At 48.0% G+C, this 20448-nt stretch overlaps 1 protein-coding gene and 1 long non-coding RNA gene across 12 annotated transcripts in view; both read right to left on the reverse strand.

Moving 5' to 3' along the window:
- The window catches only part of LOC140116842 (uncharacterized), a 31825-nt gene extending 13565 nt beyond the window's left edge, over positions 1-18260 (reverse strand). The window contains exon 1 of the long non-coding RNA XR_011852988.1: positions 18178-18260. This is a non-coding gene — a long non-coding RNA (uncharacterized lncRNA). The remainder of the gene's footprint in view (positions 1-18177) is intronic.
- The window catches only part of STXBP5L (syntaxin binding protein 5L), a 746575-nt gene that overhangs the window by 631384 nt on the left and 94743 nt on the right, over positions 1-20448 (reverse strand). The gene's annotated exons all lie outside the window — the stretch shown is intronic.

Consider the following 20448-nt stretch of genomic DNA (forward strand, 5'->3'; position numbering starts at 1 on the left):
TGTATGTAGTGATCTCCCCCTAGTGGTGGTGTATAATCTGTATGTAGTGATCTCCCCCTAGTGGTGGTGTATAATGTGTATGTAGTGATCTCCTCCTAGTGGTGGTGTATAATGTGTATGTAGTGATCTCCCCCTAGTGGTGGTGTATAATGTGTATGTAGTGATCTCCTCCTAGTGGTGGTGTATAATCTGTATGTAGTGATCTCCTCCTAGTGGTGGTGTATAATCTGTATGTAGTGATCTCCTCCTAGTGGTGGTGTATAATCTGTATGTAGTGATCTCCTCCTAGTGGTGGTGTATAATCTGTATGTAGTGATCTCCTCCTAGTGGTGGTGTATAATCTGTATGTAGTGATCTCCTCCTAGTGGTGGTGTATAATGTGTATGTAGTGATCTCCCCCTAGTGGTGGTGTATAATGTGTATGTAGTGATCTCCTCCTAGTGGTGGTGTATAATCTGTATGTAGTGATCTCCTCCTAGTGGTGGTGTATAATGTGTATGTAGTGATCTCCTCCTAGTGGTGATGTATAATGTGTATGTAGTGAGCTCCCCCTAGTGGTGGTGTATAATGTGTATGTAGTGATCTCCCCCTAGTGGTGATGTATAATGTGTATGTAGTGAGCTCCCCCTAGTGGTGGTGTAAAATCTGTATGTAGTGATCTCCTCCTAGTGGTGGTGTATAATCTGTATGTAGTGATCTCCCCCTAGTGGTGGTGTATAATCTGTATGTAGTGATCTCCCCCTAGTGGTGGTGTATAATGTGTATGTAGTGATCTCCTCCTAGTGGTGGTGTATAATGTGTATGTAGTGAGCTCCCCCTAGTGGTGGTGTATAATGTGTATGTAGTGATCTCCCCCTAGTGGTGGTGTATAATGTGTATGTAGTGATCTCCCCTAGTGGTGGTGTATAATGTGTATGTAGTGAGCTCCCCCTAGTGGTGGTGTATAATGTGTATGTAGTGATCTCCTCCTAGTGGTGGTGTATAATGTGTATGTAGTGATCTCCCCCTAGTGGTGGTGTATAACGTGTATGTAGTGATCTCCTCCTAGTGGTGGTGTATAACCTGTATGTAGTGATCTCCTCCTAGTGGTGGTGTATAATGTGTATGTAGTGATCTCCCCCTAGTGGTGGTGTATAATGTGTATGTAGTGATCTCCTCCTAGTGGTGGTGTATAATCTGTATGTAGTGATCTCCTCCTAGTGGTGGTGTATAATCTGTATGTAGTGAGCTCCTCCTAGTGGTGGTGTATAATGTGTATGTAGTGATCTCCCCCTAGTGGTGGTGTATAATGTGTATGTAGTGATCTCCTCCTAGTGGTGGTGTATAATCTGTATGTAGTGATCTCCTCCTAGTGGTGGTGTATAATCTGTATGTAGTGAGCTCCCCCTAGTGGTGGTGTATAATCTGTATGTAGTGATCTCCTCCTAGTGGTGGTGTATAATGTGTATGTAGTGATCTCCCCCTAGTGGTGGTGTATAATGTGTATGTAGTGATCTCCTCCTAGTGGTGGTGTATAATGTGTATGTAGTGATCTCCTCCTAGTGGTGGTGTATAATCTGTATGTAGTGATCTCCTCCTAGTGGTGGTGTATAATGTGTATGTAGTGATCTCCTCCTAGTGGTGATGTATAATGTGTATGTAGTGAGCTCCCCCTAGTGGTGGTGTATAATGTGTATGTAGTGATCTCCCCCTAGTGGTGATGTATAATGTGTATGTAGTGAGCTCCCCCTAGTGGTGGTGTATAATGTGTATGTAGTGAGCTCCCCCTAGTGGTGGTGTATAATGTGTATGTAGTGATCTCCCCCTAGTGGTGGTGTATAATGTGTATGTAGTGATCTCCTCCTAGTGGTGGTGTATAATCTGTATGTAGTGATCTCCTCCTAGTGGTGGCGTATAATCTGTATGTAGTGAGCTCCCCCTAGTGGTGGTGTATAATCTGTATGTAGTGATCTCCTCCTAGTGGTGGTGTATAATGTGTATGTAGTGATCTCCCCCTAGTGGTGGTCTATAATGTGTATGTAGTGATCTCCTCCTAGTGGTGGTGTATAATCTGTATGTAGTGATCTCCTCCTAGTGGTGGTGTATAATGTGTACGTAGTGATCTCCCCCTAGTGGTGGTGTATAATCTGTATGTAGTGATCTCCTCCTAGTGGTGGTGTATAATCTGCATGTAGTGATTTCCCCCTAGTGGTGGTGTATAATCTGTATGTAGTGATCTCCCCCTAGTGGTGGTGTATAATGTGTATGTAGTGATCTCCTCCTAGTGGTGGTGTATAATCTGTATGTAGTGATCTCCTCCTAGTGGTGGTGTATAATCTGTATGTAGTGAGCTCCCCCTAGGGGTGGTGTATAATCTGTATGTAGTGATCTCCCCCTAGTGGCGGTGTATAATTTGTATGTAGTGATCTCCTCCTAGTGGTGGTGTATAATCTGTATGCAGTGAGCTCCCCCTAGTGGTGGTGTATAATCTGTATGTAGTGATCTCCCCCTAGTGGTGGTGTATAATGTGTATGTAGTGATCTCCTCCTAGTGGTGGTGTATAATGTGTATGTAGTGATCTCCTCCTAGTGGTGGTGTATAATCTGTATGTAGTGATCTCCCCCTAGTGGTGGTGTATAATGTGTATGTAGTGATCTCCCCCTAGTGGTGGTGTATAATGTGTATGTAGTGATCTCCTCCTAGTGGTGGTGTATAATGTGTATGTAGTGATCTCCCCTAGTGGTGGTGTATAATGTGTATGTAGTGAGCTCCCCCTAGTGGTGGTGTATAATGTGTATGTAGTGATCTCCTCCTAGTGGTGGTGTATAATATGTATGTAGTGATCTCCCCCTAGTGGTGGTGTATAATATGTATGTAGTGATCTCCTCCTAGTGGTGGTGTATAATCTGTATGTAGTGAGCTCCCCCTAGTGGTGGTGTATAATCTGTATGTAGTGATCTCCCCCTAGTGGTGGTGTATAATCTGTATGTAGTGAGCTCCCCCTAGTGGTGGTGTATAATCTGTATGTAGTGATCTCCTCCTAGTGGTGGTGTATAATCTGTATGTAGTGATCCCCCCTAGTGGTGGTGTATAATGTGTATGTAGTGATCTCCCCCTAGTGGTGGTGTATAATCTGTATGTAGTGATCTCCCCGTAGTGGTGGTGTATAATCTGTATGTAGTGATCTCCCCCTAGTGGTGGTGTATAATCTGTATGTAGTGATCTCCTCCTAGTGGTGATGTATAATCTGTATGTAGTGATCTCCCCCTAGTGGTGGTGTATAATGTGTATGTAGTGATCTCCCCCTAGTGGTGGTGTATAATCTGCATGTAGTGAGCTCCCCCTAGTGATGGTGTATAATCTGTATGTAGTGAGCTCCCCCTAGTGGTGGTGTATAATCTGTATGTAGTGATCTCCCCCTAGTGGTGGTGTATAATCTGTATGTAGTGAGCTCCCCCTAGTGGTGGTGTATAATGTGTATGTAGTGATCTCCTCCTAGTGGTGGTGTATAATGTGTATGTAGTGATCTCCTCCTAGTGGTGGTGTATAATGTGTATGTAGTGATCTCCCCCTAGTGGTGGTGTATAATCTGTATGTAGTGATCTCCCCCTAGTGGTGGTGTATAATCTGTATGTAGTGATCTCCCCCTAGTGGTGGTGTATAATCTGTATGTAGTGATCTCCTCCTAGTGGTGGTGTATAATGTGTATGTAGTGATCTCCCCCTAGTGGTGGTGTATAATATGTATGTAGTGATCTCCCCCTAGTGGTGGTGTATAATGTGTTGTAGTGATCTCCTCCTAGTGGTGGTGTATAATGTGTATGTAGTGATCTCCTCCTAGTGGTGGTGTATAATGTGTATGTAGTGAGCTCCCCCTAGTGGTGGTGTATAATATGTATGTAGTGATCTCCTCCTAGTGGTGGTGTATAATGTGTATGTAGTGATCTCCTCCTAGTGGTGGTCTATATTCTGTATGTAGTGATCTCCCCCTAGTGGTGGTGTATAATGTGTATGTAGTGATCTCCTCCTAGTGGTGGTGTATAATCTGTATGTAGTGATCTCCCCCTAGTGGTGGTGTATAATGTGTATGTAGTGATCTCCTCCTAGTGGTGGTGTATAATCTGTATGTAGTGACCTCCCCCTAGTGGTAGTGTATAATCTGTATGTAGTGATCTCCCCCTAGTGGTGGTGTAAACTCTGTATGTAGTGATCTCCCCCTAGTGGTGGTGTATAATCTGTATGTAGTGAGCTCCCCCTAGTGGTGGTGTATAATGTGTATGTAGTGATCTCCTCCTAGTGGTGGTGTATAATGTGTATGTAGTGATCTCCCCCTAGTGGTGGTGTATAATCTGTATGTAGTGAGCTCCCCCTAGTGGTGGTGTATAATGTGTATGTAGTGATCTCCTCCTAGTGGTGGTGTATAATGTGTATGTAGTGATCTCCCCCTAGTGGTGGTGTATAATGTGTATGTAGTGATCTCCCCCTAGTGGTGGTGTATAATGTGTATGTAGTGATCTCCTCCTAGTGGTGGTGTATAATCTGTATGTAGTGATCTCCTCCTAGTGGTGGTGTATAATCTGTATGTAGTGACCTCCCCCTAGTGGTAGTGTATAATCTGTATGTAGTGACCTCCCCCTAGTGGTGGTGTATAATCTTTATGTAGTGATCTCCCCCTAGTGGTGGTGTATAATCTGTATGTAGTGAGCTCCCCCTAGTGGTGGTGTATAATGTGTATGTAGTGATCTCCTCCTAGTGGTGGTGTATAATGTGTATGTAGTGATCTCCCCCTAGTGGTGGTGTATAATGTGTATGTAGTGAGCTCCCCCTAGTGGTGGTGTATAATGTGTATGTAGTGAGCTCCCCCTAGTGGTGGTGTATAATCTGTATGTAGTGAGCTCCCCCTAGTGGTGGTGTATAATCTGTATGTAGTGATCTCCTCCTAGTGGTGGTGTATAATGTGTATGTAGTGAACTCCTCCTAGTGGTGGTGTATCATGTGTATGTAGTGATCTCCTCCTAGTGGTGGTGTATCATGTGCATGTAGTGACCTCCCCCTAGTGGTGGTGCATAATGTGTATGTAGTGATCTCCCCCTAGTGGTGGTGTATAATCTGTATGTAGTGAGCTCCCCCTAGTGGTGGTGTATAATCTGTATGTAGTGATCTCCTCCTAGTGGTGGTGTATAATGTGTATGTAGTGATCTCCCCCTAGTGGTGGTGTATAATATGTATGTAGTGATCTCCCCCTAGTGGTGGTGTATAATATGTATGTAGTGATCTCCTCCTAGTGGTGGTGTATAATGTGTATGTAGTGATCTCCTCCTAGTGGTGGTGTATAATGTGTATGTAGTGATCTCCTCCTAGTGGTGGTGTATAATGTGTATGTAGTGATCTCCTCCTAGTGGTGGTGTATAATGTGTATGTAGTGATCTCCTCCTAGTGGTGGTGTATAATGTGTATGTAGTGATCTCCCCCTAGTGGTGGTGTATAATGTGTATGTAGTGATCTCCTCCTAGTGGTGGTGTATAATCTGTATGTAGTGATCTCCCCCTAGTGGTGGTGTATAATGTGTATGTAGTGATCTCCCCCTAGTGGTGGTGTATAATGTGTATGTAGTGATCTCCTCCTAGTGGTGGTGTATAATGTGTATGTAGTGATCTCCCCCTAGTGGTGGTGTATAATGTGTATGTAGTGATCTCCCCCTAGTGGTGGTGTATAATGTGTATGTAGTGATCTCCCCCTAGTGGTGGTGTATAATGTGTATGTAGTGATCTCCTCCTAGTGGTGGTGTATAATATGTATGTAGTGATCTCCCCCTAGTGGTGGTGTATAATATGTATGTAGTGATCTCCTCCTAGTGGTGGTGTATAATCTGTATGTAGTGAGCTCCCCCTAGTGGTGGTGTATAATCTGTATGTAGTGATCTCCCCCTAGTGGTGGTGTATAATCTGTATGTAGTGAGCTCCCCCTAGTGGTGGTGTATAATCTGTATGTAGTGATCTCCTCCTAGTGGTGGTGTATAATGTGTATGTAGTGATCTCCCCCTAGTGGTGGTGTATAATGTGTATGTAGTGATCTCCTCCTAGTGGTGGTGTATAATATGTATGTAGTGATCTCCCCCTAGTGGTGGTGTATAATATGTATGTAGTGATCTCCTCCTAGTGGTGGTGTATAATCTGTATGTAGTGAGCTCCCCCTAGTGGTGGTGTATAATGTGTATGTAGTGATCTCCCCCTAGTGGTGGTGTATAATGTGTATGTAGTGATCTCCCCCTAGTGGTGGTGTATAATGTGTATGTAGTCATCTCCTCCTAGTGGCGGTGTATAATGTGTATATAGTGATCTCCTCCTAGTGGTGGTGTATAATCTGTATGTAGTGATCTCCTCCTAGTGGTGGTGTATAATGTGTATGTAGTGATCTCCTCCTAGTGGTGGTGTATAATGTGTATGTAGTGATCTCCCTCCTAGTGGTGGTGTATAATCTGTATGTAGTGATCTCCCCCTAGTGGTGGTGTATAATGTGTATGTAGTGATCTCCCCCTAGTGGTGGTGTATAATCTATATGTAGTGATCTCCTCCTAGTGGTGGTGTATAATGTGTATGTAGTGATCTCCCCCTAGTGGTGGTGTATAATCTGTATGTAGTGATCTCCTCCTAGTGGTGGTGTATAATCTGTATGTAGTGATCTCCCCCTAGTGGTGGTGTATAATGTGTATGTAGTGAGCTCCCCCTAGTGTTGGTGTATAATGTGTATGTAGTGATCTCCTCCTAGTGATGGTGTATAATGTGTATGTAGTGATCTCCTCCTAGTGGTGATGTATAATCTGTATGTAGTGATCTCCCCCTAGTGGTGGTGTATAATCTGTATGTAGTGATCTCCCCCTAGTGGTGGTGTATAATCTGTATGTAGTGATCTCCCCCTAATGGTGGTGTATAATCTGTATGTAGTGAGCTCCCCCTAGTGGTGGTGTATAATCTGTATGTAGTGATCTCCCCCTAGGGGTGGTGTATAAACTGTATGTAGTGATCTCCTCCTAGTGGTGGTGTATAATGTGTATGTAGTGATCTCCTACTAGTGGTGGTGTATAATGTGTATGTAGTGATCTCCCCCTAGTGGTGGTGTATAATGTGTATGTAGTGATCTCCCCCTAGTGGTGGTGTATAATCTGTATGTAGTGATCTCCCCCTAGTGGTGGTGTATAGTCTGTATGTAGTGATCTCCCCCTAGTGGTGGTGTATAATGTGTATGTAGTGAGCTCCCCCTAGTGGTGGTGTATAATCTGTATGTAGTGAGCTCCCCCTAGTGGTGGTGTATAATCTGTATGTAGTGATCTCCTCCTATGGAGGGTTATGCATGGTCTGGGAGCAGCTTGCTGTCCCTGCCTACTTGCCGCGGCAGGAGTTGCTCCCTTCCTGCACAAAAGTTCAGAGACAAAGACAAGACAATAGAAACAGTGAGGGATGGTCTCCAAATATGGGTCAGAACCAAAAGGATAATGAGGTACAAAATCACAAGGCAAAAGGATAGTCAGGAATAGAAGCAAACGGGTCACAGATACCAGAATACAGATGACACAATAACACACAAGCTCAATAAGTGCTAAGACTACAGCAGGCAAAGAGTCCTGGTCCGGAGGATGATCGGATCAGTTCTCTGACATCAGACATCATCGTTACACAGAGGCTCCATCTCCGCATTTATTTACATTCTGCGGAAATGGAAAAGGCCCTTCTAGGGGACAGGCGCTCACAGAGGCCCCAAAATGAAAGGATAGAACAGGATCTCCCACACGTGGCCCGGACTCTGCTCCAGAACCAACAGCCCAGAACATCCAGGGATTATAGCGGGGGAGCAGTGCACCCCACCCAGAGTGTCATAGGACTGACCTGGAAGGAGAAACATTGTCACATCACAGACCCCCAACAGGAAGGTACTACAACCCTCAACAAACTTATCAAGGCCCAAACTGGAGCAAAGCGACGCTCACTATTTTCCTACAGATTGCGCCCCCATCACAGGTCTTCTACGTGTCCCCGCCACAAAACTGGAGATACAGACAGAGGAAAAACACCTGGAGTAGACACAACAAAGGTTCACATTTGCAACAATGTTTCTTACTGCCTGGTGCAAGTATAAAGACAAGATTCTTATCTTTAAAAAGACACCAGCAGCAGATTGCTAGGTGCTACAGAGCCAAATATAGGGACGTCTGAAGTGATTCTCCTCCTGCAGCCTCTAAACTTGACTAATCTCGCGTAAATGTGACTCTTCTCTGCTCAGTAAGGCTTTACTGACGCAGAGGAAAACATTTTATGTTACGCAGATTCAACAATTAAGGCAGAAAATGTTTATTAAAAACAAAGTGAGATGCTGCTGGGTGCAGTGATTGTGATGTGTTGGTTACATGCACGCTGCTGCAGCATCTATATAGTGTTATACCCCCACACATCACAATCACTGCTCCCAGCAGCCTCCTCTACATATAAGGTTACATGCACGCTGCTGCAGCATCTACATAGTGTTATACCCTCCACATCACAATCACTGCACCCAGCAGCCTCCTCTACATATAAGGTTACATGCACGCTGCTGCAGCATCTACATAGTGTTATACCCCCACACATCACAATCACTGCACCCAGCAGCCTCCTCTACATATAAGGTTACATGCACGCTGCTGCAGCATCTATATAGTGTTATACCCCCACACATCACAATCACTGCACCCAGCAGCCTCCTCTACATATAAGGTTACATGCACGCTGCTGCAGCATCTACATAGTGTTATACCCCCACACATCACAATCACTGTACCTAGCAGCCTCCTCTACATATAAGGGTACATGCACGCTGCTGCAGCATCTACATAGTGTTATACCCTCCACATCACAATCACTGCACCCAGCAGCCTCCTCTACCTATAAGGTTACATGCACGCTGCTGCAGCATCTACATAGTGTTATACCCCCACACATCACAATCACTGCACCCAGCAGCCTCCTCTACATATAAGGTTACATGCACGCTGCTGCAGCATCTACATAGTGTTATACCCTCCACATCACAATCACTGCTCCCAGCAGCCTCCTCTACATATAAGGGTACATGCACGCTGCTGCAGCATCTACATAGTGTTATACCCTCCACATCACAATCACTGCTCCCAGCAGCCTCCTCTACATATAAGGTTACATGCACGCTGCTGCAGCATCTACATAGTGTTATACCCTCCACATCACAATCTCTGCTCCCAGCAGCCTCCTCTACATATAAGATTACATGCACGCTGCTGCAGCATCTACATAGTATTATATCCCCAACACATCACAATCACTGCACCAAGCAGCCTCCTCTACATATAAGGTTACATGCACGCTGCTGCATCATCTACATAGTATTATACCCTCCACATCACAATCACTGTACCCAGCAGCCTCCTCTACATATAAGGTTACATGCACGCTGCTGCAGCATCTACATAGTGTTATACTCCCACACATCACAATCACTGCTCCCAGCAGCCTCCTCTACATATAAGGTTACATGCACGCTGCTGCAGCATCTACATAGTGTTATACCCTTCACATCACAATCACTGCTCCCAGCAGCCTCCTCTACATATAAGGGTACATGCACGCTGCTGCAGCATCTACATAGTATTATACCCTCCACATCACAATCACTGCACCCAGCAGCCTCCTCTACCTATAAGGTTACATGCACGCTGCTGCAGCATCTACATAGTGTTATACCCTCCACATCAAAATCACTGCTCCCAGCAGCCTCCTCTACATATAAGGTTACATGCACGCTGCTGCAGCATCTACATAGTGTTATACTCCCACACATCACAATCACTGCTCCCAGCAGCCTCCTCTACATATAAGGTTACATGCACGCTGCTGCAGCATCTACATAGTGTTATACCCTCCACATCACAATCACTGCTCCCAGCAGCCTCCTCTACACATAAGGTTACATGCACGCTGCTGCAGCATCTACATAGTGTTATACCCCCACACATCACAATCACTGCACCCAGCAGCCTTCTCTACATATAAGGTTACATGCACGCTGCTACAGCATCTACATAGTGTTATACCCCCACACATCACAATCACTGCTCCCAGCAGCCTCCTCTACATATAAGGTTACATGCACGCTGCTGCAGCATCTACATAGTGTTATACCCGAACACATCACAATCACTGCTCCCAGCAGCATCCTGTACATATAAGGTTACATGCACGCTGCTGCAGCATTTACATCGTATTTTATCCCCCACACATCACAATCACTGCTCCCAGCAGCCTCCTCTACATATAAGGTTACATGCACGCTGCTGCAGCATCTACATAGTGTTATACCCCCACACATCACAATCACTGCACCCAGCAGCCTCCTCTACATATAAGGTTACACGCACGCTGCTGCAGCATCTACATAGTGTTATACCCCCACACATCACAATCACTGCTCCCAGCAGCCTCCTCTACATATAAGGTCACATGCACGCTGCTGCAGCATCTACATAGTGTTATACCCCCACACATCACAATCACTGCACCCAGCAGCCTCCTCTACATATAAGGTTACATGCACGCTGCTGCAGCATCTACATAGTATTATACCCTCCACATCACAATCACTGCTCCCAGCAGCCTCCTCTACATATAAGGTTACATGCACGCTGCTGCAGCATCTACATAGTGTTATACCCTCCACATCACAATCACTGCTCCCAGCAGCCTACTCTACATATAAGGTTACATGCACGCTGCTGCAGCATCTACATAGTGTTATACCCCCACACATCACAATCACTGCACCCAGCAGCCTCCTCTACATATAAGGTTACACGCACGCTGCTGCAGCATCTGCATAGTGTTATGCCCCCACACATCACAATCACTGTACCCATCAGCCTTCTCTACATATAAGGTTACATGCACGCTGCTGCATCATCTACATAGTGTTATACCCCCACACATCACAATCAATGTACCCAGCAGCCTCCTCTACATATAAGGTTACATGCACGCTGCTGCAGCATCTACATAGTATTATATCCCCAACACATCACAATCACTGCTCCCAGCAGCCTCCTCTACATATAAGGTTACATGCACGCTGCTGCAGCATCTACATATTATTATATCCCCAACACATCACAATCACTGCACCCAGCAGCCTCCTCTACATATAAGGTTACATGCACGCTGCTGCAGCATCTACATAGTGTTATACCCCTCACATCACAATCACTGCACCCAGCAGCCTCCTCTACATATAAGGTTACATGCACGCTGCTGCAGCATCTACATAGTGTTATACCCTCCACATCACAATCACTGCTCCCAGCAGCCTCCTCTACATATAAGGTTACATGCACGCTGCTGCAGCATCTACATAGTGTTATACCCCCACACATCACAATCACTGTACCCAGCAGCCTCCTCTACATATAAGGTTACATGCACGCTGCTGCAGCATCTACATAGTGTTATACCCTCCACATCACAACCACTGCTCCCAGCAGCATCCTGTACATATAAGGTTACATGCACGCTGCTGCAGCATTTACATCGTATTTTATCCCCCACACATCACAATCACTGTTCCCAGCAGCCTCCTCTACATATAAGGTTACATGCACGCTGCTGCAGCATCTACATAGTGTTATACCCTCCACATCACAATCACTGCTCCCAGCAGCCTCCTCTACATACAAGGTTACATGCACGCTGCTGCAGCATCTACATAGTATTATACCCCCACACATCACAATCACTGTACCCAGCAGCCTCCTCTGCATATAAGGTTACATGCACGCTGCTGCAGCATCTACATAGTGTTATACCCCCACACATCACAATCACTGTACCCAGAGCCTCCTCTACATATAAGGTTACATGCACGCTGCTGCAGCATCTACATAGTGTTATACCCCCACACATCACAATCACTGCACCCAGCAGCCTCCTCTGCATATAAGGTTACATGCACGCTGCTGCAGCATCTACATAGTGTTATACCCCCACACATCACAATCACTATACCCAGCAGCCTTCTCTACATATAAGGTTACATGCACGCTGCTGCAGCATCTACATAGTGTTATACCCCCACACATCACAATCACTGTTCCCAGCAGCCTCCTCTACATATAAGGTTACATGCACGCTGCTGCAGCATCTACATAGTGTTATACCCTCCACATCACAATCACTGCTCCCAGCAGCCTCCTCTACATATAAGGTCACATGCACGCTGCTGCAGAATCTACATAGTGTTATACCCCCACACATCACAATCACTGCTCCCAGCAGCCTCCTCTACATATAAGGTTACATGCACGCTGCTGCAGCATCTACATAGTGTGATACCCCCACACATCACAATCACTGCACCCAGCAGCCTCCTCTGCATATAAGGTTACATGCACGCTGCTGCAGCATCTACATAGTGTTATACCCCCACACATCACAATCACTGCACCCAGCAGCCTCCTCTGCATATAAGGTTACATGCACGCTGCTGCAGCATCTACATAGTGTTATACCCCCACACATCACAATCACTGTACCCAGCAGCCTCCTCTACATACAAGGTTACATGCACGCTGCTGCCGCATCTACATAGTGTGATACCCCCACACATCACAATCACTGTACCCACAGCCTCCTCTACATATAAGGTTACATGCACGCTGCTGCAGAATCTACATAGTGTTATACCCCCACACATCACAATCACTGCACCCAGCAGCCTCCTCTACATATAAGGTTACCTGCACGCTGCTGCAGCATCTACATAGTGTTATACCCCCACACATCACAATCACTGCACCCAGCAGCCTCCTCTACATATAAGGTTACATGCACGCTGCTGCAGCATCTACATAGTGTTATACCCCCACACATCACAATCACTGCACCCAGCAGGCTCCGCTGCATATAAGGTTACATGCACGCTGCTGCAGCATCTACATAGTGTTATACTTCCACACATCACAATCACTGCACCCAGCAGCCTCCTCTACATATAAGGTTACATGCACGCTGCTGCAGCATCTGCATAGTGTTATATCCCCACACATCACAATCACTGTACCCAGCAGCCTTCTCTACATATAACGTTACATGCACGCTGCTGCAGCATCTACATAGTGTTATACCCCCACACATCACAATCACTGTACCCATCAGCCACCTCTACATATAAGGTTACATGCACACTGCTGCAGCATCTACATAGTGTTATACCCTCCACATCACAATCACTGCTCCCAGCAGCCTCCTCTACATATAAGGTCACATGCACGCTGCTGCAGCATCTACATAGTGTTATACCCTCCACATCACAATCACTGCTCCCAGCAGCCTCCTCTACATAAAAGGTTACATGCACGCTGCTGCAGCATTTACATCGTATTTTATCCCCCACACATCACAATCACTGCTCCCAGCAGCCTCCTCTACATATAAGGTTACATGCACGCTGCTGCAGCATCTACATAGTGTTATACCCTCCACATCACAATCACTGCTCCCAGCAGCCTCCTCTACATAAAAGGTTACATGCACGCTGCTGCAGCATTTACATCGTATTTTATCCCCCACACATCACAATCACTGCTCCCAGCAGCCTCCTCTACTTATAAGGTTACATGCACGCTGCTGCAGCATCTACATAGTGTTGTACCCCCACACATCACAATCACTGCTCCCAGCAGCCTCCTCTACATATAAGGTTACATGCACGCTGCTGCAGCATCTACATAGTGTTATACCCCCACACATCACAATCACTGCTCCCAGCAGCCTCCTCTATATATAAGGTTACATGCACGCTGCTGCAGCATCTACATAGTGTTGTACCCCCACACATCACAATCACTGTACCCAGCAGCCTCCTCTACATATAAGGTTACATGCACGCTGCTGCAGCATCTGCATAGTGTTATACCCCCACACATCACAATCACTGCACCCAGCAGCCTCCTCTGCATATAAGGTTACATGCACGCTGCTGCAGCATCTACATAGTGTTATACCCCCACACATCACAATCACTGTACCCAGCAGCCTCCTCTACATATAAGGTTACATGCACGCTGCTGCCGCATCTACATAGTGTTATACCCCCACACATCACAATCACTGTACCCAGCAGCCTCCTCTACATATAAGGTTACATGCACGCTGCTGCAGCATCTGCATAGTGTTATACCCCCACACATCACAAATACTGCACCCAGCAGCCTTCTCTACATATAAGGTTACATGCACGCTGCTGCAGCATCTACATAGTGTTATACCCCCACACATCACAATCACTGTTCCCAGCAGCCTCCTCTACATATAAGGTTACATGCACGCTGCTGCAGCATCTACATAGTATTATACCCTCCACATCACAATCACTGCTCCCAGCAGCCTCCTCTACATATAAGGTTACATGCACGCTGCTGCAGCATCTACATAGTGTTATACCCTCCACATCACAATCACTGCTCCCAGCAGCCTCCTCTACATATAAGGTTACATGCACGCTGCTGCAGCATCTACATAGTGTTATATCCCGACACATCACAATCACTGCACCCAGCAGCCTCCTCTACATATAAGGTTACATGCACGCTGCTGCAGCATCTACATAGTGTTATACCCCCACACATCACAATCACTGTACCCAGCAGCCTCCTCTACATATAAGGTTACATGCACGCTGCTGCAGCATCTAAATAGTGTTATACCCTCCACATCACAATCACTGCTCCCAGCAGCCTCCTCTACATATAAGGTCACATGCACGCTGCTGCAGCATCTACATAGTGTTATACCCTCCACATCACAATCACTGCTCCCAGCAGCCTCCTCTACATATAAGGTTACATGCACGCTGCTGCAGCATTTACATCGTATTTTATCCCCCACACATCACAATCACTGCTCCCAGCAGCCTCCTCTACATATAAGGTTACATGCACGCTGCTGCAGCATCTACATAGTGTTATACCCTCCACATCACAATCACTGCTCCCAGCAGCCTCCTCTACATATAAGGTTACATGCACGCTGCTGCAGCATTTACATCGTATTTTATCCCCCACACATCACAATCACTGCTCCCAGCAGCCTCCTCTACATATAAGGTTACATGCACGCTGCTGCAGCATCTACATAGTGTTATACCCTCCACATCACAATCACTGCTCCCAGCAGCCTCCTCTACATACAAGGTTACATGCACGCTGCTGCCGCATCTACATAGTGTTATACCCTCCACATCACAATCACTGCACCCAGCAGCCTCCTCTGCATATAAGGTTACATGCACGCTGCTGCAGCATCTACATAGTGTTATACCCCCACACATCACAATCACTGCACCCAGCAGCCTCCTCTGCATATAAGGTTACATGCACGCTGCTGCAGCATCTACATAGTGTTATACTCCCACACATCACAATCACTGCACCCAGCAGCCTCCTCTACTTATAAGGTTACATGCACGCTGCTGCCGCATCTACATAGTGTTATACCCCCACACATCACAATCACTGTACCCAGCAGCCTCCTCTACATATAAGGTTACATGCACGCTGCTGCAGCATCTGCATAGTGTTATACCCCCACACATCACAATCACTGTACCCAGCAGCCTCATCTACATACAAGGTTACATGCACGCTGCTGCCGCATCTACATAGTGTTATACCCCCACACATCATAATCACTGTACCCAGAGCCTCCTCTACATATAAGGTTACATGCACGCTGCTGCTGCATCTACATACTGTTATACCCCCACACATCACAATCAATGCTCCCAGCAGCCTCCTCTACATATAAGGTTACATGCACGCTGCTGCAGCATCTACATAGTGTTATACCCTCCACATCACAATCACTGCTCCCAGCAGCCTCCTCTACATATAAGGTTACATGCACGCTGCTGCAGCATCTACATATTGTTATATCCTCCACATCACAATCACTGCTCCCAGCAGCCTCCTCTACATATAAGGTCACATGCACGCTGCTGCAGCATCTACATAGTGTTATACCCTCCACATCACAATCACTGCTCCCAGCAGCCTCCTCTACATATAAGGTCACATGCACGCTGCTGCAGCATCTACATAGTGTTATACCCCCACACATCACAATCACTGCACCCAGCAGCCTCCTCTACATATAAGGTTACATGCACGCTGCTGCAGCATCTACATATTGTTATATCCTCCACATCACAATCACTGCTCCCAGCAGCCTCCTCTACATATAAGGTCACATGCACGCTGCTGCAGCATCTACATAGTGTTATATCCTCCACATCACAATCACTGCTCCCAGCAGCCTCCTCTACATATAAGGTTACATGCACGCTGCTGCAGCATCTACATAGTGTTATGCCCCCACACATCCCAATCACTGCTCCCAGCAGCCTCCTCTACATATAAGGTTACATGCACGCTGCTGCAGCATCTACATAGTGTTATACCCTCCACATCACAATCACTGCACCCAGCAGCCTCCTCTACATATAAGGTTACATGCACGCTGCTGCAGCATCTACATAGTGTTATACCCCCACACATCACAATCACTGCTCCCAGCAGCCTCCTCTACATATAAGGTTACATGCACGCTGCTGCAGCATCTACATAGTGTTATACCCCCACACATCACAATCACTGCACCCAGCAGCCTCCTCTACATATAACACTGTGTAGATGCTGCAGCAGCGTGCATGTAACCTTAGCAGTATTATGGGTGCAGTTCTGGGTATGACAGGAGTAGAGGTGGTGAAGTAGTAGTATTATTGGTGCAGCTCTGGGTGTGACTGGAGTACAGGCTGTAGAGTAGCAGTATTATGGGTGCATCCCTGGCGGTGACTGGAATAGAGGGTTTAGAGTAGCAGTATAAAAGATCCAGCTCCGGGTGTAACTGAAGTATAGGTGGTGGAGTAGCAGTATAATGGATGCAGCTCTGGCTGTGACTGGAGTATAGGTGGTGGAGTAGCAGTATAACGGATGCAGCTCTGGGTGTGACTGGAGTATAGCCGGTGGAGTAGCAGTGTTATAGGTGCAGCTCTGGGTGTGACTGGAGTAGAGGCTGTAGAGTAGCAGTAATATGGATACAGCTCTTGGTGTGACTGGAGTAGAGGCTGTAAAGTAGCAGTATAATGGGTGCAGCTCTGGCTGTGACAGGAGTAGAGGCTGTAGAGTAGCAGTATTGTGGGTGCAGCTCTGGCTGTGACTGGAGTAGAGGCTGTACAGTATCAGTATTATGGATGCAGCTCTGGCTGTGACTGGAGTAGAGGCTGTGGAGTATCAGTATTATGGGTGCAGCTCTGGCTGTGACTGGAGTAGAGGCTGTACAGTATCAGTATTATGGATGCAGCTCTGGCTGTGACTGGAGTAGAGGCTGTGGAGTATCAGTATTATGGGTGCAGCTCTGGCTGTGACTGGAGTAGAGGCTGTACAGTATCAGTATTATGGATGCAGCTCTGGCTGTGACTGGAGTAGAGGCTGTGGAGTATCAGTATTATGGATGCAGCTCTGGCTGTGACTGGAGTAGAGGCTGTGGAGTATCAGTATTATGGGTGCAGCTCTGGCTGTGACTGGAGTAGAGGCTGTAGAGTAGCAGTATTATTGGTGCAGCTCTGGGTGTGACTGGAGTAGAGGCTGTAGAGTAGCAGTATTGTGGGTGCAGCTCTGGCTGTGACTGGAGTAGAGGCTGTAGAGTAGCAGTATTATAGGTGCAGCTCTGGCAGTGACTGGAGTAGAGGCTGTACAGTATCAGTATTATGGGTGCAGCTCTGGCTGTGACTGGAGTAGAGGCTGTACAGTATCAGTATTATAGGTGCAGCTCTGGCTGTGACTGGAGTAGAGGCTGTAGAGTAGCAGTATTATGGGTGCAGCTCTGGGTGTGACTGGAGTTGAGGCTGTACAGTATCAGTATTATGGGTGCAGCTCTGGCTGTGACTGGAGTAGAAGCTGTAGAGTAGCAGTATTATTGGAGCAGCTCTGGGTGTGACTGGAGAAGAGGCTGTAGAGTAGCAGTATTATGGGTGCAGCTCTGGCTGTGGAGTATCAGTATTATGGGTGCAGCTCTGGCTGTGACTGGAGTAGAGGCTGTAAAGTATCAGTATTATGGATGCAGCTCTGGCTGTGACTGGAGGATACACTGACCTGATCCAGGCCTCAGGCTTCTGTCATTCAGGCCGCGGGTCTCACTGACTGGAGGAGCCTTGTGGCCAATCAGAAGAAGGAAGATGAATCACATGACCCACAGCCTTCCTAATCACCGAGGAGCAAGAAGAGTCTGTTCAGCCAATCAGTGCGGCCGTGCGGATCACCTCACGCCGGAGTTAGCCAATCAATTGTAAGTAGAAGGCGGGGACTAATTTTTCTGTTTCCTGATTGGCTGAATTCTACTGTAGTCTACTAGGCCGCAGCGCAAGGCAGAGTACACAGGGGGCGCCATGGAGCCAAGGCAGTCACATGACCTGGAGTGCATCAGGGGAGGGGCTATGCACTTGTGCTGGATTCTCTCATGTATGAGGAGAGTATGGCGACCACCCCTAGACTACCACACCCAGCATCCGCGCACTGCAGGTACTGGCGGCCATAGTGACTACCACACCCAGCATCCCCACACTGCAGGTACTGGCGGCCATAGTGACTACCACACCCAGCATCCCCGCACTGCAGGTACTGGCGGCCATAGTGACTACCACACCCAGCATCCCCGCACTGCAGGTACTGGCAGGCATAGTGACTACCACACCCAGCATCCCCACACTGCAGGTACTGGCGGCCATAGTGACTACCACACCCAGCATCCCCGCACTGCAGGTACTGGCGGCCATAGTGACTACCACACCCAGCATCCCCGCACTGCAGGTACTGGCGGCCATAGTGACTACCACACCCAGCATCCCCGCACTGCAGGTACTGGCAGGCATAGTGACTACCACACCCAGCATCCCCGCACTGCAGGTACTGGCGGCCATAGTGACTACCACACCCAGCATCCGCGCACTGCAGGTACTGGCGGCTATAGTGACTACCACACCCAGCATCCCCACACTGCAGGTACTGGCGGCCATAGTGACTACCACACCCAGCATCCGCGCACTGCAGGTACTGGCGGCCATAGTGACTACCACACCCAGCATCCCCACACTGCAGGTACTGGCGGCCATAGTGACTACCACACCCAGCATCCCCACACTGCAGGTACTGGCGGCCATAGTGACTACCACACCCAGCATCCCCGCACTGCAGGTACTGGCAGGCATAGTGACTACCACACCCAGCATCCCCACTCTGCAGGTACTGGCGGCCATAGTGACTACCACACCCAGCATCCCCGCACTGCAGGTACTGGCAGGCATAGTGACTACCACACCCAGCATCCCCACTCTGCAGGTAATGGCGACCACCCCTAGACTACCACACCCAGCATCCGCGCACTGCAGGTACTGGCGGCCATAGTGACTACCACACCCAGCATCCCCGCACTGCAGGTACTGGCGGCCATAGTGACTACCACACCCAGCATCCCCGCACTGCAGGTACTGGCGGCCATAGTGACTACCACACCCAGCATCCGCGCACTGCAGGTACTGGCGGCCATAGTGACTACCACACCCAGCATCCCCACTCTGCAGGTAATGGCGACCACCCCTAGACTACCACACCCAGCATCCGCGCACTGCAGGTACTGGCGGCCATAGTGACTACCACACCCAGCATCCCCACTCTGCAGGTAATGGCGACCACCCCTAGACTACCACACCCAGCATCCCCGCACTACAGGTACTGGCGGTCATAGTGACTACCACACCCAGCATCCCCACACTGCAGGTACTGGCGGCCATAGTGACTACCACACCCAGCATCCCCACACTGCAGGTACTGGCGGCCATAGTGACTACCACACCCAGCATCCCCGCACTACAGGTAATGGCAGCCATAGTGACTACCACACCCAGCATCCCCACACTGCAGGTACTGGCGGCCATAGTGACTACCACACCCAGCATCCCCACACTGCAGGTACTGGCGGCCATAGTGACTACCACACCCAGCATCCCCGCACTGCAGGTACTGGCGGCCATAGTGACTACTACACCCAGCATCCCCGCACTGCAGGTACTGGCGGTCATAGTGACTACCACACCCAGCATCCCCACACTGCAGGTACTGGCGGTCATAGTGACTACCACACCCAGCATCCCCACACTGCAGGTACTGGCGGTCATAGTGACTACCACACCCAGCATCCCCGCACTGCAGGTACTGGCGGCCATAGTGACTACCACACCCAGCATCCCCACACTGTAGGTACTGGCGGCCATAGTGACTACCACACCCAGCATCCCCGCACTGCAGGTACTGGCGGCCATAGTGACTACCACACCCAGCATCCCCACACTGCAGGTACTGGCGACCACC

The sequence above is a fragment of the Engystomops pustulosus genome, chromosome 2 (assembly GCF_040894005.1).
Source record: "Engystomops pustulosus chromosome 2, aEngPut4.maternal, whole genome shotgun sequence".
In the NCBI taxonomy this organism is placed as follows: domain Eukaryota; kingdom Metazoa; phylum Chordata; class Amphibia; order Anura; family Leptodactylidae; genus Engystomops; species Engystomops pustulosus.